Consider the following 23,908-nt stretch of genomic DNA (forward strand, 5'->3'; position numbering starts at 1 on the left):
CTATGTTTAATTTTTTGAGCAACTATTACACTGTTTTCCAGAGTGGCTATATCATTCTACATTCCCAGCAACAGTGTACAGGTTTCCCAATTTCTCCACATCCATCAACAACACTTGTTATTTGCTAGGTTTTTTGTTTGTTTTTTGGTGAGGAAGATTGTCCCAGAGCTAACATCTGTGCCAACCTGCCAATCTTCCTCTATTTTTTCTATGTAGGATGCTGCCTCAGCATGGCTTGATGAGCCGTGTGGAGGTCCATGCCCGGGATCTGAACCCACAAACTCCGGCCCTCTGAAGTGGAGCATACAAACCTAACCGTTATGCCACTGGCCAGCCTCTAGGCTTTCTTTTTGATAGTTGCCATCCTAAAGGGTGTGAGGAGGTATCTCATTGTAGTTTTGATTTGCATTTCCCTAATGATCGGTGATGTTGAGCATCTGTTCATGTGCTTATTGGTCATTTGTATATCTTTTTTGGAGAAATGTGTATTCATGTCCTTTGCCCATTTTTGAATCATAGTTTATTTTTTTGTTGTTGAGCTTTAGTTATTAACCCCTTTTCAGAAATATGATTTGCAAATATTTTTTCCCATTTTGTGGGTTGCCTTTTTACTCTGTTGATACTGTCTTTTGATGCACAAAAATTTAAATCTCATGAAGTCCAGGTTTTCTATATTTTCTTTTGTTGCCAGTGCCTTCGGTGTCATATCCAAGAAATCATTGCCAAATCCAATGTTGTGAGGGGTTTGCCTTATGTTGTTTTCTGAGTTTTATTGTTTTAGGTCTTATGCTTAGGTCATGGATCCATTTTAAGTTAATTTTGTATATGATGCTAGGTAAGGGTGCAACTTCATTCTTTTGCCTATACTATCCAGTTTTTCCAGCACCATTTATTGAAAAGACTGTCTTTTCCTCATTGAATAGTCTTAGTACCCTTGTTGAAAATAATTTAACCATATATGTGAGGGTTTATTTCTGAACAGAGTGCATGACATTTTATAGGATACAAAAGATGAATCAGAGTACAGATTGTCCTAACGCACTAGAATTGGTCATAGGGAGATTGTTAGAATGGAGTTGGATTTCATTTTTGTTTTACAGAAAAAAAGGAAAGAAGATTTAATTTGGAGGATGGTGATATAGTTGACTAAAAAGGAGTTCATGTCAGAATAACAGACCTTTAGACCCCTTTCCTGCCCTCGATCATCTAGATCACATCCTTGTTTTTATACATGAAGAAAGAGGCCTGCTGTTACTCTTGAGGTCAGAATTACCAACAAATAGACATTATAGAAGGAAGATTTCAGCTCAGTGAAGGAAGAACTTCAAATGTCTAGAATAAATAGATTTGGGAAGGAATGAGCTCTAACTACAAATGTTCACACAGAAGTTGGATGACCACTTAGTAAGTCTTGCTGTAGAAGGAAGGTCTGATCACCTCTCCCTTGCTTGCAAATGTTCTGTGACTGCCCATTAACTTCAGTATAAAGACCCACTTTTTAAAATGGCATATATGGCCCTTATAATGTGGTCCTAGGCTACCTTTTTTTTTAAAGATTTTATTTTTCCTTTTCCTCCCCAAAGCCCTCTGGTACATAGTTACATATTATTTAGTCATGGGTCCTTCTAATTCTGGCATGTGGGATGCTGCCTCAGCATGGCTTGATGAGCAGTGCTATGTCCACGTCCAGGATCAGAACCGGGGAAACCGCGAACTTAACCGCTTGGCCACGGGGCTGGCCCCTAGGCTACCTTTATAGTATCATCTCCTGCCATGTATCTGTGTTCTTGATATGTCCAACTGTATAAACTTTAATGTCCCTTCTAACCTTCAGATCTTACATTAAAAAAAAAGCCATTTTAGGAAAACAGACTGTTTCTAATGCTTTAAGGAAGTAAGCTAAAGGGTGTGGCTGTAGTTTAAAATTTCACACATAGAATCCTCAAAGCAAATTCAATAGAATCAATGAGTAGCAAGTACACACATGTGCTAGTGTGACACACCTAAGGGCGCATGAAATCCAAACCGGGGCAGATGAGAAGAAACTTGACTTAAAGGAGAAGAGTTAATTTTTGTTGAACATTTACTACGTAGTAGGCCTTTTAACAATTTAGCTTTTAATTTTAAGAATAAAAAAGACAGAAATAGATCCTTTACAAAAGCTTTTAGGTGAGCTCATACTTTAGGAGCTTTGGTATTGCATGACTCACAAAATTTTAAAATTTGAACGTATCTTCTGCTTTATAGACAACTTAGTGTCAACAAGCAATTTCTAGGTACTTTCAATGTGTAAGGATTGTGCTGGATGCTGAGAATACAAAGGTGAAGAAGACAGTAGGACCACATCATGGGAGTGATGCACTCTTTTTAATTGGAGCTCATCATCAGCCAGGTTCTATAAAAGGTTACCAACCATTGAAGTATTTCCCCTTGAAGAAATCAGGTGTATAGGGAAAAACAAGGGGGCTCAGAGAAAAACTTTAGCAGATCTGATCATCTCTCTCCCTTGCTTATATATGTACAGTGACTCCCCATTAACTACAGGATGAAGCCTGTTTTTTTGGAATGGCATACATGGTCCCTTATGATCTGGTCCCTTTATGATCTACCAGCAGATCTACGTGGTTTAAGCAGACATATGAGAAGTACCTTTCTTTTTCTGGTTTAATTTATTCACCAAATCATCTTTTCATTCAATATGATTATTTTTGGACTAGGTTTTCCTATCACCTAGGAAGAGAATAGAATATGAATATTGATCCACTGGGCAATTATATTTCTCATCATATATGATGAAATAAGATTTTGCTGTAAGTAATTTTCACCTGAGTTTGGATGAAATTGAGTTCCCAGAACTTCTAGACTGGAAGGATAATTTTGGAGATAAACACAATCATGAGATTTTCCTTGCAAGTGTCAGATGTAAGTCCTCAGAGTATTTTTACAGAGAAGTCAGACATTTACCATTTTATTTCTCAGTAAGCTGCTTGTGATTTAATGAAAAGAACACAGGACTGGTATGCTAGTCCTGCCTGTGACTTACTGTATGCCCTGGCCACTAATTTAGCTTCTCATGCCCTAAGTTTCCTCATTCTTCATGTAGTAATAACATACATACTTTGTTGTGGTGATAAACGAGATTACAGTTACCAAAATTTTCAACTCAAGCATGTAGGCATTATAAGGAATACAAATATAAGTATTTGTGCTCAAGTTTACAATCTATTAGGGTTGACTTACAAAAGTCACATGCGGGGATTCAGAGAACGGAGGGATCACATTCAGTGGAGTAGGGGTTGATCAGGAAGGTTTAATAAAGGAGGTAGGAGTTGAGGTGGGTATTGATAGGAAAGGTGGTAGAAGAAAGTTATCTGGAAGGGATAAGAGCAGAGAGGCACTGGGATTCTCAGTAGGGCCCTCAGCTTTCATTTCCAGACTCATTATCTTCTGCACATTCCACAGACTAAATTATTCTCTGAATCACAGACATGTGTCTGGCACATAGCAGGCAAGCCTCCAAGGTCCAGCTTCTACCTCTTCCATTGAAGGCTCACCCAAGTGGAATTTATCATGCTCTCCTCTGTATTTGCCCAGCCCTTTGTTCACATGACCTATTGCTTTTATTGTAGTTCAACAGAACCACCTTCCTTGCTCAGCGGTGAACTTTTTGGAGACAGGAATCTGTTTTGTCTTTGTATCCCTAGGCACCTAACTCGATGCTTTACTCTTATTAAGTAATCATGAAATTTTATTCAATTGAATTTGCTCCAAGGACACTGATATCTCTTACTAAATTGAAGGGCATGGTGGCATCATCTTAATGTTTCTATAGGCTTTAACTTTTGTGTCCTGCTGTTTTCCTTACATCATCCCTGGGAAGCAGTTTTTTTGCCTTTAAAAATTTACAGATGAGGAAACTCAAGGGGGTGCATTTGCCCAAAGTCATCCAGCTGGTAAGTGCTGAAGCCAGACAGGACTCCTTTGACTTGAAAGCTAGTACTCTATCCACTACACCTGAGCCCTGTGGCATCAGACAGGTAGGAGTAAAACGCACTTAGAGCTCTAGTTTTCTCATTTGTAAATCAGACCAATAGTACCGACCTCATGGGATTGCTACGAAGATTAAAGGGTGAAATATGTGAAGTCCCTAGCTCAGCGCCTAGCATTTAGCGGGCAATGCTTGATTTCTTCACACCAAGCTTCAGATTCATATGGACGTAAGCAGATAAAGAAGAGATATCCAGTTCTGGGGTGTAGTGGCAAGTACATGGACTACACAGAGAGGAATGTTTCTCTGTAACCTCGTACCGGTTCCAGCCTCTGAATCATATTATAAGAAATTTTATAAGGCAGTATCTGGTACAGAACATTAAGCATCTTCTCTTGACCACCACGTCCACCCTTGTCAAATCCTTTTCCTGCCTAGCATTCGTCAAATGCAAGGACTATAGCTGCGTGTTTTGTCCAGCTTTGAGGTCAGAGGTTGGCTGAACTATCCCCAAGGCTGAGGTCTTAAAAAAAAACAAACCGTAAGTCCTGTCTCGGATCGTGACTTTACATAACTACATGGAGGAATCTAACACATTAAAAGCAAGGAGGGGTGGGGACCCATGGATGGTAATTGGTTCCAAACTCGCGTGAAATCAAATATATGATTTCAAAAATCTTTTTCCAGGGGGATGCTCTTGAGATATCTTTGCTGAGTTTCTTAACTCTTGAACTGGCTCCATTTTAAAAAGAAAAGGACTCCAGCTTTGGTGGGCTTGGTGGCAAAGGTGCACAGGCTGGGGCGACCCCGGAGGCTTCCTGTCTAGCTCCCCGCCAGGGCTCAGAAGCTCTCGCAAGCCGCCGAGGGTCCGCGGAGGCTCGGGCCGGGCCCGGTCTGGGTGCCAGGCCAGAGGCTGCACGGCCAAGGCCAGGCTTCCTTCCCGGGGGAGGGGGGACAGCTTGCCGAGCGAGGCGCGGAGGGAGCTGTCGGGCCCTTCTTCCCGCTTGGGGCCTCAGGGGGGCGGCTCGCAGCTCAGGAGCCAGAGCTGGGCGGCTCGGCCGTGCCGGCGACCCCGGCCTCCTCAGGCGCGCCGACGTCCCCGCGCCGCTCCCCAGCGGGGCCCTGGCTGGGAGCGGGACGTCGCGACCCCCGCTCGGGGGCCCCGCCCCTCCGCGCGAGCCGGCGGTGAGGCGACCCTCCCCCAACGCCGGAGGGCCCCGCCCCCTCCGCACGGGTTAACGAGTCCTCGCGCGCGCCCCTTCCCTCAGCTTGAGTGTGAGTGCGCTGCCCTCCCTCCGCGGCCTCCTCCCCATTGTTTCCCGCCGCCACCGCAAGCCTTCGAACGAAGCCCCTCCCCCACTGGTGTTTACTCCCCCCCGTCCGGGCTCAACCGATGCCCAGGGGCCTCCAGAACGAGGGGAGGAGGCGCCCCTGAGCGCTTCCCTTCCCTTGCCTCTGCGCCTCCTATCCGGGATCTTCTCCGCGCCCATCACCCCCTCCCGCGGGCAGGACTCCATTCAGGGCTCGTCCCTCTTTCCCTCTCCCGGCTCCCCCGGCTCCATCTCCCCCTCGGCCCCCTCCCCTCAGCCGGCCCTCCTCTTTCTCTCCGTCTCCCTCCTCCTCCCCCTCCCCATCCCTTCCCCCCCCACAATGCAGTTCGCGGCGCGGCGGACATGGCGGTGGAGCCCTAAGCTCGTCGTGTCCCGGCCTCCAGCGGCGGCGGCGGTGACGGCGGCGGCGGCGGCAGCGGGAGGCGGAGGAGGAGCGGGAGCCACTGAGATGAGGAGGCGCCGCGCGCGCCTGTAGCTCGCGGGCCTCACAGGTACGGAGGTTCCGGCCGCGGCGCGGCACCCTGCGCCGAGGGGGTGTGCTCGGGGAAGGCCGGGCGGCCCCCGCTTCGCCCTCCTCAGGTGCTGCGCCTCGCAGGTGTCGGGGCCCGGCCCAAGCGCGGCTCCGCCGCCCCCTTGGGGCCTGACACTTCTTTTTTTGCCGGACTGGGCTTGGGTGCCCCAGGGGGAGGCAGAGATGAGGGAGGTCGGGGCGGCGGCCTGGGCGGCCTGAGGAGGGCAATGGGGCGCTTTGGGGCCGAACTCCACCGAGTGCCGGGGGCTCCCGGCCTCGGGCCGAAACCTGTAGTCCCGGAGGCGGGTTTTGAGTTAACGGGATTGGCGTAGCGTTCTCGTGGGTCCTGTACGATTCCCTGTCATGTGTGTCTTTTCTTTCACCCCTGCTTCGATGTAGGCATGCATGTATGACATATAAACACAAGCATATAATACTTAATAAATATTTCCTCCTGGCTCGCCCTTGTGGTAAGGAGAGCAGGCAGCGGTGCCTGTGTGGATTTCGTTTCTTGCTCGCCCGCCTTCTCTCTCCCCCGCCCCGCAGTCGAATGGTGGTAATGAAAGCTTTTGACGTGGGAAACTGTGAGATTCGTATTTGTAAACAGACAGCACTCACCGAGTGTGTTGCACGCCTCTGCGAGAGGTTTCAGGTCCTTTGGGTATCCGGATTACAAAAAAATGAGATAGGTAGTTCTGAAAGAAGCACGTTATCGGGATTTCTAGTCGTACCGGAATGGGATGAATTACTGTTAACAACGTTGATTAAACATTTTCTTTTCAGAAAATTATAAAATCTTTAGTCAGATGAGTTTTGTACCTTGCGCGAGATCTTAGTTTCGGTGTATACTGTGTTTCCACATTTTGGTGTATTTTTTGATACAAAAGTAGTTACTTGCACATTTGACGTTCTGCTCTCTTTTGTGATCTTCTCAGTGTCCAGAAATGCAATTCGAATGGTGTATTGTTGGCATGCATTTAGTAATTAACTGGAGTGGATCGGATTACCTTTTGTTTCCAAAGATTCCCGCCCCCCGCCCCCTCCCAAGTCTTGTAATAGCGAAATGTATAACACTTGGTGAAACAGAACATATCCTATTTCTGTTTTTAATGTAATGAAAGCTGTTAGCTAATAAAATTGGATAATCCCACTGGATATGATAATTTAGAGGGAATGACATACCAAGGTGGTGGGTTATAGAGTGGTTTAAAAAAAAAAGTTAACTTTTTTGTTAGTATCAATCAGGATGTTCTGTATATGAGTAAATTGTGTGCTGAAGTTTTCTTTAGGCTTAGAACCCTTGTAAGTCTCCTTAGAAATTGCTGGACTACACTACATCCTAGTACTGATTAGTCACAACTTGTGAAATTATGAAGTATTGATTCATTTAGAAAGCTCTGCTTAAGATAATGAATTCACTAGTGTGTAGTGTGCTATGATGCTTTTATAAACAAGTTTTAAAGAGTGCTTCTTAAGAACCATACACTTTGGGGAAGATAAGAATTTTAAGTAATTTTGTGCTTTAAAAATGTGATATTTAAACAAAAAGAAAGTTGCTTTAAAAAAACAAATTTTCATGTTTGCAATTTTTCATTTGGCTAGTGTGGAAAATGAAAAAATAATGCTTCCTTGAAATAATATGGATGCGGAAGTGAAAGTTATTGACATTTAATGTTTTAAGTCTAGCAAATATCTAAATATAAAAAGGACATTAGGTAAAGTTGTTAGTGATATGTATAAATTAACAAGATGTTATCATGCACGTAAGTTTAGTTCAGTTTTGTTAATCCTAAATCACACCTAAAATCACGTTTATTTTTAATTTAGCTAGAACAGTAGTGTCTGCAATATAATTTTAGACCTTTGAAAATAAAAATTGTAATTATAAATATCTCTGATTAATAAAAAGCTGTTTACAGAGAATTTTTGTCAGTTCTCAGAGCAGATTCGTTTTAGTAAGAGTAAGTAATTAGAGAACTTTTTTTGACCTCGTACTTAACCTTCACATGCATAATGAGCACCGTTAGTTATGTTGTTCTTTATAGAGTGTCAAATCAGGATCTGAGGTAGAAAAAGGTGTTTGAATTTATTTTCTGCAGAAAGTTTCTGATTTCAGAGAACCAATAAACAAGAGTTACCTGTAAATGTTGATGCCAGTAAATTTTGTTTATCCTCAAAAATAAAAATCAGACCATTTTCATCTAACAGAATTCAGTGAGATGTGTTACTTTCTAAACTACAAGTGCTTGAATTCATAAAATGTTACAAAGTTCAATTAAATTCATTACTGCAGATAGAAATATGTTCAAAAAAAGAGCAATTCTAGAAAGACCTAAAACAGGCAAGGGAAAAAGGCACTGTAGTTTAAGGGAGAATATGTAGACTTTTTTCTTCTTAATCTTAGAGGAATTAGGATTGTTTACACTAAACTGAGTTTTAATGCTAGAATCGTAGATAACTGCATAATTTGGGGAAATGTTTAAAAACCATAATGTCCCCAAGTGTTTCTTACAAATCCAAAAAGAAGAAAAGGTATATAAATTCAAAGATGAACAGTTAAAATTTTTTTCCCTCTAAGTAAGAGATTTAATTTGTGTGATGTTATGGTTTCCGAATTGTTTTCATATCAGATTGTCTCATTGGATGTCCATAATTATCCTGTGAGTTTAAGGGGGAGAAATGGGAACTAACATTTATTTGAGTACCTGTTTTGTTCTAGGCATTGTGCTAGACATGTTTATGTATTTTTTCACTCATTCAGTGTAACAACCCTTTGATACCTGTTTTATAGATGAAGTATCTTGGACTCAGAGGTTAAGTAATTTGCTGAAGGTTGTAGCATTAGAAAGATTCAAAGCAGCTTTGTGCTTCCCCTGTTATAGAGGCCTTGTTGCTTCTCAGGTGTATCAAGTATTCTCCTAATTTTATAGGAGAAACTGCCTAAGGTTGCTCATTCATTCATTTAATCTTTCATTTCATAAACCTTTGCATTTGTACTTTATGCTAGATACTGCTAGGTTTTAGAGATACAGAATTATTAAAGATGATCTCTCCCCTCAGGGAACTCAATCTACATCTAATGCAAATAAATTACAACACACTAGATTTTGGGAGTTCAGGGGAAAGAAGCTGGCTCTTGAGGGATGAGTTTGAAGTTTTCTGGGTGGAAAAGGGGATAGACTGGAGGCCATTCCAGAGCTAAGGAATAACATATGCAGAGATGATAAATTGTTATGGAGATCGGTTTGTAGGGAAGAGTGAGAAATTCAGCGTGACAGGAACTGAGGATTTATGGATAGAGTGGTGAGAGAAGAAATGGTTGGAAGTAGCAGTGGGATTGTGAAGGTTATTGTGTATGTTAAATTAAGGTGTTTGGATTTTTATCTCATAAAATGAGATCACCAAGTGAGATAGTGGTTGAGCTGTAATTAGAAATATGTTTTCTAACTCCCTGTTTCGTTTCTTTTTTTTTTTTTCTGAGAAAGGTTTGTCCTGAGCTAACATCTGTGCCAATCTTCCTCTATTTTGTATGTGGGTTGCCACCACTGCATGGCCACCACCGAGTGGTGTAGGTCTGTGCCTGGGACCAAACCTGGGCCACTGAAGTGGAGTGAGCTGATCTTAACCACTAGGCCGTGGTGCCAGCCCCAACTATTTCTTTCTCACCACCTTTACCAACAGATTTTACCCCCGGTTTCAGTGGAGAGTCAAGTCATCTTTTCCATGCCACTCTCCTTTCCTCTCCCCAGTTTCTGTATTCCAGACTGTTTTTCTGAGGATCCTGTGATCCAAATCTTATTGTTTAAAAATGTTTAATTTCCTAGAAGATACTTTTCAGATAGAAATACCTCTGGGAGAAATCACCTAGTTATGGTGACTCAGGAAGTTTTTTCACTCCTTGGCTTTGGTTAGTTGACCACGTTCTCATTTAGCACTGTAAGGCAGTAGGATAGGGCACAGGAGAGTGTGGGCTGGAAAGAAGTGGAAGCATTTGTGCAAGCTCAGTGTTCATCAGTAAAGATGAGCAAAGTCCTAATCTTTACACAAAGCAGTGTGTACTTTCAAAAAGAAATAGGTATGTTTGTAAGTCACACAGTAGCCTGGTAGTTTTAAGTGGGTATTTGATTTACAGTGATAACAGATAACTGCATAGTTACTGTGTACTTCTTTCTAAAGATCGTGGAAGTATTAACTCAGTCCTCATGACAACCCTTTTTATATTATCCTCATTTACGGGTGATGTAGTTAAGTACCTTGGACAAGGTCTCACAGCTATTTTGCTGCAGAGTCAGGATTTGAATTTGGGGTGTCTGAGTCTAGAGTCAGAGCTCTTAACCAGTATACTATCTTGCACCTCAGGTTTATGTTGTCAAAATTTAGTATGCAGAGAGTGTTAAATTCAGTATAGTCACATAGGTTGTCAAAAATATTTCATAAGAACATACACTATGAAGCATACCTAATAATGACATCTGATTGCATTTTGTCAGTCTCAGCTGTATACACTGTAGTTTAAATAATTTAATTATTAAAATTGATCAGTCATTAAGTATTTAAGCTCCAGTCTTGTGCTGAGTGTTAGTTCAGACCAGTGGTATTTAACCTATGTTTGGGGACCTCTTGGGGGTCTCTGAGTCACAACTATTTTCATAGTAATATTAAGATGATATCTGTCTTTTTGCCTCTCCTTTTCCCATCTGAAATGTGGAGTGATGTCTGCACGATATGTGAAAACGTTGCTTTGATGGCTAATGGAATGTGTTATATTCTTTTTTTTCTTTACAATATAATTTACAGTAACATAAAACTCACCCTTTTAAAGTATACAGTTTAGTGTATATTTGTAAGGTTATGTAACCATCACTACTATCTAATTCTAGAACATTTTCATCTTCCCAAAAGGAAACCCTGTGCCCATTAGCAGTCACTTCCCATTCCCCTCTCCCCCAAGCCTTTGGCAACAAACACTAAGCTCCTTTCTGTCTATGGATTTACCTTTTTCTGGACATTTCGTATGAATGGAATTGTGCAACATGTGGCTTTTTGTGCCTGGCTTCTTTCACTAAGCATAATGTTTTCAAAGTTCCTCCATGTTGTATCATGTATTAGCACTTCATTCTTTTTTATGGCTGAATAAGATTACATTCTATGGACTATTTTCTGTGGAGATACCATGTTTTATTTATCCATTCATCATTTGATAGACATTTGGGCTGTTTCCACTTTTTGACTATTATGACTAAAGTTGCTATGAACATTCATGTAAAAGTTTTTCTGTAGATGTATGTTTTCATTTTTCTTGGATTTATACGCAGGAGTGAAATTGCTGGGTGTTTTGATACATTTATGTTTATAAGAACCTGCCAAACTATTTTCCCAAGAGGCTGTACCATTTTATATTCCCACTAGCAATGTATGAGGGTTCTAATTTCTCCATATTCTCTCCAGCACTTGTTATTGTCCATCTCTTTAATTTGTAGTCATCCAAGTGGGTGAAGTGGTATCTCATGGTGGTTTTGATTTGCATTTGCCTAATGACTAATGATGTTGAGCATCTCTTCATGTACCTGTTGGCCATTTGTATATCCTGTCTGCAGAAATGTCTATTCAGATCTTTTGCCCATTTAAAAAATTGGGTTGTCTTTTCATCGTTGCGTTGCAGGAGTTCTTTATATATTCTGGATACTAGACCCTTGTCAGATATATGATTTGCAAAAATGTTCTCCCATTTTGTGAATTGTCTTTTCATTTTCTTTTTTTGTATTTTAAAAATTGTGGTAAAATATACCTAATATAAAGTTTACCATTTTAACCAATTTTAAGTGTAGATTCAGTACCATTAAGGTACATTCACATTGTTTGTAACCATCACCACCATCCATCTCCAGAACTTTTAAATTTTTCCCAAACTAAAACTCTGTACCCATTAAGCAGTAACTCTCCATTCTCTCCTCCCCTCAACCTCTAGCAACCACCATTCTACTTTCTGACTCGGTGAATTTAATTATATATAATTAGCATTATACAATATTTGTTCTTTTATAATTGACTTATTTCACTTAGCAAAATGTCTTCAGGTTTCTCCCATGTTGTGGCATATGTGTCAGAATTTCCATTCTTTTTAAGGCTGAATAATATTCCATTGTATGCGTATACCACATTTTATTTATCCATTCATCTGCTGATAGACACTTGGGTTGCTTCCACCTTTTTGGCTGTTGTCAATAATGCTGCTGTGGACATGGTGTACAAATATCTGTTCAAGTCCCTGCTTTCAGTTCTTTGAGTATATACCCAAAAGTGGAATTGCTGGATCATATGGTAAATCTATGTTTAATTTTTTGAGGAACTGTCATATTGTTCTTTTCATTTTCTTGAGTATGTCTTTGAAGCACATACATTTTGAATTTTGATAAAGTCCAGTTTATCTGTTTTTTCTTTGATTGCTTGTGCTTTGGGAGTCATACCTAAGAAATCATTGCCTGATCCAAGATTACGAAGATTTACACCTGTGTTTTCTTCTGACAGTTTTATAGTTTTAGCTTTTACATTTAGGTGTTTGATCTATTTTGTGTTAATTTTTGTATGCGACGTGAGGTAGAAGTCCAACTTCATTCTTCTGCATGTGGCTTCACAGCACCATTTATTGACAAGACTGCTTTTTCCCTTGTTGAATGGTCTTATTGGCATCCTTGTTGAAAATCAGTTGACCATAAATGTCTGTGTTTATTTCTGGATTCTCAATTGATTCTGGATTCTTTATTGATCTGTATGTCTGTACTTATGCCATTGCCATCCAGTCTTGATTACTGTAACTTTGTAGTAAGTTTTGAAATCTGGAAGTTTGAGTATTCCAACTTTGTTCTTTTTTGAAATTGTTTTGGCTATTCAGAGTTCTTAAAATTCAATATTGTCAGTTTCTGCAAAAAAAAAGACATCTGGAATTTTGAAAGGAGTTATGTTGAGTCTGACGATCAATTTGGGGAGTATTGTCATCTTAATTTTGAGTCTTCCAATCGATGAATATGAGATGTTTTTCCATTTACTTTCATGTCCATTAAATAAGTCTTCACCTATTTATTTCAACAATGTTTTGTAGTTTTCAGTGTACAAGTTTGTTTGTTTTTTTTGAGGAAGATTGGCCCTGAGCTAACAATCTGTGCCAGTCTTCCTCTGTTTTGTGTGGAATGGCACCACAGTGTGGCCTGACGAGAAGTGTTAGGTCCGAGAAGTGTTAGGTCCGCTCCTGGGATCTGAACCCGTGATCCCCAGGCCGCCAAAGCGGAGCACGCAAACTTAACCACTACACCTCTATACTGGCCCTTTCAGTGTACAAGTTTTGTACTTCTTTTGTTAAGTTTATTCCTAAGTATTTTATTCTTTTTGATGCTGTTGTAAATGGAATTGTTTTGTTAATTTCATTTTTGGATTGCTCATTGCTAATGTGTAGAAATACAACTGATTTTGGTATATTGATGTTGAATAGCAACCTTGCTGGACTCGTTTATTAGCACTAATAGTTTTTTTGTGTATTCCTTAGGACTTTCTGTATATAAGATCATGTCATCTGGAAATAAAGGTAGTTTTACTCCTTCCTTTCCAATCTGGATGCCTTTTATTTATTTTTTGCCTAATTGCCCTGGCCGGAACAGTGTTGAATAGAAGTGAAGACAGCAGACATCCTTGTCTTGTTTCTACCCTTAGAGGAAAAAACTTAGTCTTTCACCATTGATATGATGTCACCGGTGGATTTTTCTTAGATGCCATTCATCAGGTTGAGGAAGTTCCTTTCTATTTTGTTTGTTGAATATTTTTATCTTAGAAGGGTACTAGATTTTATCAAATGCTTTTTTGTGTCTGTTGGGATGACTGTGTGGTTTTTGTTCTTTATTCTATTAATATGGTGTATTACATTGATTGATTTTAATATATTGAACCTACCTTGCATTCCTGGGACCACTTGGTCCTGGTGTATAATCCTTTTGTTGCTGGATTTGGTTTGCTAGTGTGGTGTTGAGGATTTTTGCTTCTGTATTTATAAGAGAGATTGGTCTGTGGTTTTCTTGTGATGTCTTTGTGTGGTTTTGGTGTTAGGGCAATACTGGCCTCATAGAATGAGTTAATAGTGTACTATTTTTGCATTTGAAAAATTTCCCAGTTTTAATATCTAATGACATAAATATCAATAACTATAACCCACAAAATCAAAAGTTCTTTGGCTCTTCAGTAAATTTTAAGAGTGTAAATGCATCCTGAGATCAAAAAGTTTGAGAACTGCTGATTTAGGCTAAGAGACATACCCTAGTACCTAAGTGTTGGACCAAAAATTGGGGCGCTTGTTTCATGTAGTTATAAGCCAGTCCCATTTGTGTCACTTTAGGGAAGTCACTCAGGGTTCCTCATTAATGTATAAACTGGAAACACTGCAAGACTGTATTAACTTCACAGATGTGTAAAGATAAATGAATGGGCATACTAGACATATATTAGCTGATGCTGTATCTTAATTTTTTTGAGGGGGCTGGCCTGGTGGTGCAGCAGTTAAGTTCGCACATTCCGCTTCGGCGGCCCAGGGTTCTCCAGTTCAGATCCTGGGTGCAGACCTATGCACCACTTGTCAAGCCATGCTGTGGCAGGTATCCCACGTATAAAGTAGAGGAAGATGGGCATGGATATTAGCTCAGGGCCAGTCTTCCCCAGCAAAAAAGAGGAAGATTGGCAGCAGATGTTAGCTCAGGGCTAATCTTCGTCAAAAAAAAAAAATTTTTTTTTTCTAACTGAAAAATTGATAAGAACTCTGGGACTTTTTGTAGGAACTTGTGGTATTATTATGGGACAGTGTCTTGAATTCTGTCACATAGATTAAAAATTGTTAGTGTTTGAAACTTCTATTTAAGCTTTCTGTGATAGTACCAGTTTTAAACCAGTGATTTTCATTATATGAGAATTACACTTCCTTTAGGAAGGTATTTCATAATCACTTTGGAAAGCCTTATTTAAATCACTCACACTTATCCTCCCTTACCCCGATTCTTGTGTTCCTCTTATTTCTGTTGGGAGTATGTTCCATTTCTCAGATGTATTGGAACAGAAAAAAGATTGAGAACCATTATTCTAAATCCTCTAAGGGATGGCGCTTATTTCCCTCACACTTATTTCCTCAAAACTAGAAAACCAAACCCATATTTTTCTACATATTGTCAGTTTATTCTTCTATCTTCCTCTAAAATTCCTTTTCTTTTATGACTGGTGCCTTGCTGGCTATGTTTCTTATCCAACTTTGTCATTTCAATCTAGGAACCTCTGGGTCACTCCCCTGTTTTCACTGATACTTTGGTGTAATTCTTGACGTCATATTGGGCAACTGGAATTATAACATTGAAGGTCACCTAACACTTTATTTTTACTTAATTTCTGTATTCCAGTGATATTCAACTCTACTTTCCTTGACACACCTACTCATATGGTTCAAAAATGGTTCTACTTCTGACCAAAATCTCCTAAATATCTGTATTTGCATCTTTCTCATTTCTTTAGTTTTCTGATCTATCCCTAATCTCTGTATGGAGCCTCTTTTTGGTTTTATCCTTTTCCCACCACCGGTTTCATTACTGTTGTGTTCCCTTACCCTATCAAAGTATTCATTCTGTCAATCCCCTACCCAGTATGAATTTAAATATTGGCAAATTGTATAAACTAGTAGACTGGTGTTTTATATATTTAGTTAGGTCCTTAACACAGATTGGCAGTCTTGTAGTCAGCTTTCTTTCCTGTTCCTCACATTGCTATTGTTTTACCTGTCTTAAGCCCTCTACTGCCCTCTGCTTTTCTCACTCAATGCTGACTTTCTGTTTTATAGAACTGTGCTAAAAAACTTAAGTTCCTTGCAGTTCTTTGAGATACTGATATGTAGTCCTGGCAAAAGAGGCTTCTTTAGTCAAATAAATCTGGGTAATGTTGCAAATTATCTCTCTTTCTTAGAGATTTACAGTGCTTATTAGCATATTGAAGAGTCTGAAAGGTCCTTCTGGAAAGAAACCCATTTAACTCTACCACAGCCTCTCCCACTCCCCAATCCCACCAAAATTGCTTGTGATAAGGCCCCAAATAACCTCCTAATGCTTTTTACTGTTACTGATAATTACCGTTATTTACTGACTTGTCTCCTTTTCCTCTCAACTCTGCCTTCCTGTTCTGCAGAAGTTAACCTAAAACAGGAATTGTGTCACTATTCTGCTTACAAACCTATGGCTTGGGGCTGCCCCAGGGCCCAGTGGTTAAGTTCATGTGCTCTGCCTCAGTGGCCCGGGGTTTTGCCAGTTCGGATCCTGGGTGCGGACATAGTACCACTCATCAAGCCATGCTGAGGCAGCCTCCCATATAGCACAGCCAGAAGGACCTACAACTAGAATATTCACCTATGTACTGGGGGGCTTTGGGGAGAAGAAGAAGAAGAAAAAAAAAGATTGGCAACAGATGTTAGCTGAGGGCCAATCTTAAAAAAATAAAATATAAAATCTTATGTTAAAAAAAATCTATAGCTTCTCTTTCCTGAAGTCTAAACTTGACTTGGTATGCAAATGTGTGCAATTTACACTCCCAGTTCATCTCCTGTATTCATCATTATGCATGCTATTTTATGATATTTTATAAATACATTTTGTTTAGTACATACAAGTCTTATCTAGTAGAGCTATTTCTTCTCACTCCATCTCCCAAGTAGGAAATTCTTTCTCAGTTCAGCTATCATCTCCATGATGAAAGCTTTTCTTAGTCTCTTTACTCAGGGTTTCCATAGCATGTGTCACATAATATTGTCATTATTTGTTTATATGACTATATCCTCTTTTAGACAAGAGCCCATTATTTATCTTTGTATTCCCAGCTTTTAACCCAGTGCCTTATATGTGAATGTTGACAAATAATCTTTGTTAAAATTAATTCCTGATTTATATTTGTTTACCTGAACAAATGCAGGCTTAGCTACATAATCTGCAAGGCCTAGTGCAAAATGAAAATGCAGGGCCCCTTGTTCAAAAAGCAGGGAAAAGAGCCATTAAAGTTACTAAAATATGAAGCTTTTCTCTTTCGTCTGTGACCTTTTTCTCAACTTGTCATGGTCTTTTTTATTTACTTTTTAATATTCTAAATAAAGAATTGAAATTTAAAATTACTAGGCATAAATTTTACTGTTCATCTTTATATTGTGTAATGCCATTTTTTTTTTTTTGAGGAAGATTAGCCCTGAGCTAACATCTGCCTCCAATCCTCCTCTTTTTGCTGAGGAAGACTGGCCCTGAGATAACATCCATGCCCATCTTCCTCAAGTTTATATGTGGGATGCCTGCCACAGCATGGCTTGCCAAGCGGTGCCGTGTCCGCACCCTGGATCTGAACCGGCGAACCCCGAGCCATCGAAGCCAAACGTGTGCACTTAACCTCTGTGCCACCGGACCAGCCCCTATAATGCCATTTTTAAATGCAAATATAAGAACATTTTACTCTTGTGTAGAATTGCTGGTATTTCAAAGCAATTCTACATAATTGTATATATATATATATCGTTCTTACCAGAACAGGAGCTACACTGCACAAAACTTACTCTGTTGTTTTTATTTCACTTGTTGTACTTGCACATTCTACTAGCGCTCTCTCCCTTTGTCTTTGGCAAGACTGAAAGGAAAAGGAACCGTGGCTTGCTCTATCTTTCCCTATCTTTCAGTATCATCACTTTTAGCATAAGCGGTTGGTTAATACAGGGAAGTAACACGAGTAAGAAAAGGTATGATAGTTTTTTTTGTCATTCATGTTTCTTAGAATACTGTTGTTTTCTGTGTTTGAAGCAAGTTATGGTTCAAACAGAAAATACAGCTTCTTGGGCTGTCAGCACCCCTGCTTACTTAGTTGTAGACAGTATGCTTACCTTGTACTCACTTTGAGTCTTGCTGAACTCCCACACATCGTGGATCCACTGGAATTCTGTGCTCAGGGGGCATCACCAAAGCTATATGAGAATGAGGTGGAAAGGAATTGCAGATGTGCATTTTGCATGTATCACCTCTGCTCATGTGCATGTTCCATTGTCCCATCAGACTTCACTGCAAAACACAAATTTAGACAAAATTATTAAGAATTTCAAGATGGTGACAGCAGAGCTTTGCACAGGGTCTTTCTAACCATGGAGCACCCTGTGTGACTGCACAGATTACATGTCCATAAAGTCAGCCCTGAACAAAAGCGTTGGAGGGAAATAGTAACAGTCATTGACACAAACATGCTGCCATATTTCACCTTGTACTAATGTCATAAGCATTGTTACTACTTTCTTGTTTTGAGGCCTTCTGAGATTTGTGTACCTTATTGCCTTGAAGTTAGGTGCAGCCATGTGACTTGTTTTGGTAAATGAAATGTAAACAAAGATGACCAGCACTATTCCTTCCCCTGTTTTGCTAATAGTGGAAAGTAACATAAGATTAAAGCAGCTTGGAATGCTGAGCCAGTGAATGAAGGACAGCTGCCTTGAAGAGCCACCCGAATTCATAGAGGATTTTGCATGAGTTAATAAATCAGCATGAGTTATGATATGCATTGAGTTATAGGGGTTGTTATTTCAGCATACCCTGGCCCATTCTGAGTGATACAGTTTGTGAAATTTCCAAATGAGTGTAGTGTTAGAAGCACAAGCCTTGTAGGACCAGCACAGTTACTTGTTACAGTTTTTGGACCTATGGGACATAGTCGGTATCCCCAACAAAGAAGTAAACCCAGTAAAAAAGTTAGGTATATTATTATGAATAAATACGCAGGAGCTGCTTGATAACGGAAGAATCAAGTTCCCTCTGGTGTATCTTGCATCACAGAACTCTTCACATTTGGAGCTAGTTCTTAATTATTTGTTTATAAGAAAAAAGAGTAAAGTGTGGTTTGGGTAATCTCTGTATCTTATTAGAAAAGAACACAAAAAAACAATTGGCAGTCTCAGACTGTTTTAACCAAGAAATCGCTTGTGAAAAGAAGCATAACTTAAACTTCTTTTGACCATTGCCAGTGAAAATTTTAATATGTAATAAAATGGCCAAAAGGCTTACCAGATGAACAAAGAAGGAAAAGACTTGAATAATCCAGGAAACCTACATAATCAGGCTTTGAGTGAGTAGATAATTTAGTTTGGAAATCCCATTTATACCAAAACTGGCTTTGGGAGAAGGGGGCACAGTTCTGTATGCCTTTGATCATAAAAATTCTGTCAGTGTATTTACCCACAAACAGGCATACCTCATTTTATTGTGCTTTGCTTTATTGCGCTTTGCAGATATTGTGCTTTTTTTACAAATTGGAAGTTTTGTGGCAAGTCTGCATCAAGCAAGTCTACTGGTGCCGTTTTTCCAACAGCTTTTGCCCGCTTCATGTCTCTGCGTCACATTTTGGTACTTCTTGCAATACTTCACACTTTTTTATTATTATAATATTTGTTATGCTGATCTGTGATCAGTGATCTTCGACGTTACTATTATAATTGTTTTGGGACACCACAAACCGTGCCCATGTAAGATGGAAACCTAATCGATAAGTGTTGTATGTGTTCTGGCCATTCCCTTGTCTCTCTCTCACTCTCCTCGGGCCTCCCTATTCTCTGAGACACAACAATATTGAAATTAGGCCAATTAATAACCCTGCAGTGGCTTCTGAGTGTTCAAGTGAAAGAAAGAAGAGTCACGCATCTCTCATTGTAGATCAGAAGCTAGAAATGATTAAGCTTGGTGAGGAAGGCATGTCAGAAGCTAAGACAGGTCAAAAGCTAGGCCTCTTGTGCCACACAGTTTGCCAAGCTGTGAATGCAAAGGAGAAGTTCTTGAAGGAAATTAAAAGTGCTACTCCAGTGAACACGAATGATAATCAAAAACAAATCAAAAAGATTTGTTTTCATAGACATAATACTGCAGGTTGGGTTCGAGACCACTGCAATGAAATAAAGCAAATGTCACAATAAAGTGAGTCACACAAATTTTTTGGTTTCCTAGTACATACAAAAGTTATGTTTACGCTATACTGTAGTCTATTAAGTGTGCAAGAGCATTATGTCTAAGAAAACAATGTACACACCTTAACTAAAAAACGCTTTATTGTTACAAAGTGCTAATCATCATCTGAGCCTTCAACAAGGTGAAATCTTTTTCCTGGTGGAGGGTCTTGCTTGATGTTGATGGCTGCTGACTGATCAGGGTGGTGGTTGCTGAAGGCAGGACGGCTGCGGCAATTTCTTAAAATAAGACAGCAGTGAAGTCTGCCGCATCTATTGACTCTTCCTTTCATGAGCGATTTCTCTATAGCATACCATGCTGTTTGATAACATTTTACCCATAGTAGAAGGTCTTTCAATTCAGAGTCAGTCTTCTCAAACCCTGCTGCTCCTTTTATCAACTAAGTTCATGTAATATTCTAAATCCTTTGTTGTCATTTCAACAGTCTTCACCGCATCTTCACCAGGAGTAGATTCTATCTCAAAGCCACTTTGCTCATCCATAAGAAGCAACTCCTCATCCATCACAGTTTTATCGTGAGATTGCTGCAATTCAGTCACATCGGCAGGCTCCACTTCCAATTCTAGTTCTCTTGCTACTTCCACCACATTTGCAGTTGCTTCCTCCACTGAAGCCTTGAACCCCTCAAAGTCATCCATGAGGGTTGGAATCAGCTTCTTCCAAACTCCTGTTAATGCTGATATTTTTGTCCTTTTCCCATGAATCATGCCATGTTCTTAATGGTATCTAGAATAGTGAATCCTTACCAAAAGGTTTTCAGTTTTGCCCACATCATCAGAGGAATCACTACCTGTGACAGCTATTTACAGCCTTACAAAATGTCTCTCTTAAATAATAAGACTTGAAAGTCAGAATTACTCCTTGATCTGTGGGCTGCAGAATGGATGTTGTGTTAGCTGACATGAAAACAACACTCATCTCATTGTGCGTCTCCATCAGAGCTCTTGGGTGACCAGGTACATTGTCAATGAGCAGCAATAATTTGAAATGAATCTTTTTTTTGTGAGCAGTAGGTCTCAACAGTGGGCTTAAAATATTCAGTAAACCACGGTGTAAACAGATATGTCCAGGTTTTGTTGTTCCACTTACACAGCACAGGCAGAATAGATTTAGCATCATTCTTAAGGGCCTATAGGATTTTTTGGAATGATAAATGAGCACTGGCTTCAACTTAAAGTCACCAGCTGCATTAGCCTCTAACAAGAGAGTCAGCCTCTCCTTTGAAGCTTTGAAGCCAGGTAATGCCTTCTCCTCTCTAGTTACGAAAGTCCTAGATGGCATCTTCTTCCAACGTGAGGCTGTTCTGTCTACCCTGAAAACCTGTTGTTTAGTGTAGCCACCTTCATTAATTACCTTAGCTAGATCTTCTGGATGACATGCTGCAGCTTCTACATCAGCACTTGCTGCTTCACTTTGCCCTTTTATGTTTCGGAGACAGCTTCTTTCCTTAGACTTCATGAACCAACCTCTGCCAGCTTCAAACTTATCTTCTGTGGCCTCTCACCTCTCTGAGCCTTCCTAGAACTGAAGAGAGTTAGGGCCTTACTCTGGATTAGGCTTTGGCTTAAGGGAATGTTGTGGCGGTCTGATCTTCTATCCAGACCACTGCAGCTTTCTCCATATCAGCAATAAGGCTGTTTTGCTTTCTGATTATCATTCATATTCACTGGAGTAGCACTTTTAATTTCCTTCAAGAACTTCTCCTTTGCATTCACAGCTTGGCAAACTGTGTGGCACAAGAGGCCTAGCTTTTGACCTGTCTTAGCTTCTGACATGCCTTCCTCACCAAGCTTAATCATTTCTAGCTTCTGATCTACAATGAGAGATGCGTGACTCTTCTTTCTTTCACTTGAACACTCAGAAGCCACTGCAGGGTTATTAATTGGCCTAATTTCAATATTGTTGTGTCTCAGAGAATAGGGAGGCCCGAGGAGAGTGAGAGAGAGACAAGGGAATGGCCAGAACACATACAACACTTATCGATTAGGTTTCCATCTTACATGGGCACGGTTTGTGGTGTCCCAAAACAATTATAATAGTAACGTCGAAGATCACTGATCACAGATCAGCATAACAAATATTATAATAATAGAAAAGTGTGAAGTATTGCAAGAAGTACCAAAATGTGACGCAGAGACATGAAGCGGGCAAAAGCTGTTGGAAAAACGGCACCAGTAGACTTGCTTGATGCAGAGTTGCCACAAAACTTCCAATTTGTAAAAAAAGCACAATATCTGCAAAGCGCAATAAAGCAAAGCACAATAAAATGAGGCGTGCCTGTATTGCGTGGAATATCTTTTTCCATCTTTTTGCTTTCAACCTCTATGTTTCTTTGTATGCAAAGTTAATCTCTTACAGATAGATGATAGATGAATCATATTTTGTAATCCAGTTTGCCAATCTCTGCTTCTAATTAGAGAGTTTAATTTATTTACATTTAAAGTAATTACTGATAAGGAAAGATTTGCTTCTGAGTGGTTGTTGGAGATAACAGTGTAACTAGTATCTTAAGTTTATAACAGCCTAGTTTGAGAAACACCATCTTAGTTTCAATAGTATACAAACACTCTGCTCCTATACGTCTCTGTGCGTTCTCATTCATAGTTATTGTCACAGATTACATCTTTATGTATTGCATGCCTATTAACATAGATTTATAATTGTCTTTTTGTGCATTTGCCTTTTAAATAATGTAGGGAAAAAAAGAGAAACCAAAAGTACAGTGATACTGGCTTTTATATTTACCTAAGCAGTTACCTTTACCAAGGTCCTTTGTTTCTTCTTGTGGCTTTGAGTTACTGTTTGGTGTCCTTTCATTTCAGTCTTAAGAACTCCCTTTAGCATTTCTTGTAGGGCAAGTCTACTGGTAATGAACTTTCTTAGCTTTTGTTTATCTGGAAATGTCATGATTTCTCCTTTATTCATAAAGGATAGTTTTGCTGCAAAGCTAGAAAATACTTAGTTGAAAGTTTTTTTCATTCAGGACTTTAAATATCTCATCCCACTGACTGCTGGCCTTCATGGTTTCTGATGGGAGCTCAGCCGTTAATGTTATTGTGGATCCTTTGTGCCTAAGAAGTTCCTTGTCTCTTGCTGCTTTGAAAATTCTCTCTGTCTCTGGTTTTCAACAATCTAACAGTAATGTATCTTGGGGTATGAATTTCTTTGAGTTTATTCTGCTTGGAGTTCATTGTAATTCTTGGATATGTATAATTGTGTATCTTATCAGATTTGGGAAGTTTTTGGCTATTATTTTTTCACATTTTTTTCTGTATCTTTCTTCCTTTTAAGACTCCTATTCATATTTAGTCTGCTTAATAGAGAAGAAAACAAATAAATAAGGAACTCAGGAAACAATACAGGAAGCAGAAAAAAGTTTCAGAAAAACTATTGGTGTCCTCAGAAATGAGATGGTAACCATGAGCAAGTTCAGAGTGCTGTAAAAAGGAATAATCCGAGAGTTCTTAGAAATGTTCCCTTCCTCCATGTGAGGATACAGGGAGAAGTCTGTGACTTGGAAGGGGGCCCTCACTCAACCATGCCAGCTCTATGATCTTGGACTTCTAGCCTTTAGAACTGTGAGCCTTAAACGTCTGTTGTTTAAAAAAAAAAAAAAAAGAAAAGAAATGAAAATATGATAGGTTTCCCCAATTGCCCCTCACCAAGTTTTGAAGAGTTGGAAGATAAAGTTGAGAAAATCACCCAGGAAGGAGAACAAAGAGATGGAAAATGGAGAGAAAAGGTAAGATAATTGGAGGATCAGTGTAGGAGGCCTAAAGTCCAATTAACAGGAGCTATAGTAAGATAACAGAGTAGGTGAAAGGGAGGAAATTATAGAAGACACAATGCCAGAAACAGTTTCTGAAAGTGCAAGACTTGATTTAGATATTAAAGGAGCCAACTGAATGCCCAGCAAAATGAATGAGGAAATATCTGCACCAGTGCATATCACTTGGAAATTACAGAACACTGAGGCAAAGAGAATATCCTAAACGTTTCCATAAATTAAAGAACAGTTCAATAAAAAAAGTGAAGA

At 39.7% G+C, this 23,908-nt stretch overlaps 1 protein-coding gene across 13 annotated transcripts in view; it reads left to right on the top strand.

The window, feature by feature from the left end:
• Positions 1-5,015: 5,015 nt before the first annotated feature.
• TUT4 (terminal uridylyl transferase 4) overlaps positions 5,016-23,908 on the top strand; it is a 116,868-nt gene continuing 97,975 nt past the window's right edge. For 12 of the 13 annotated variants that reach the window (XM_014844290.3, XM_070509917.1, XM_070509921.1 and 9 more), the window contains exon 1: positions 5,398-5,810. The gene's annotated coding sequence lies outside the window, so the exon portion shown is untranslated. Of the gene's footprint in view, positions 5,264-5,397; positions 5,811-23,908 lie in introns of those variants that run through there. The other variant, XM_014844286.3, reaches the window with a different exon arrangement.

The sequence above is a fragment of the Equus asinus genome, chromosome 5 (assembly GCF_041296235.1).
Source record: "Equus asinus isolate D_3611 breed Donkey chromosome 5, EquAss-T2T_v2, whole genome shotgun sequence".
NCBI classification, from domain to species: Eukaryota; Metazoa; Chordata; class Mammalia; order Perissodactyla; family Equidae; genus Equus; species Equus asinus.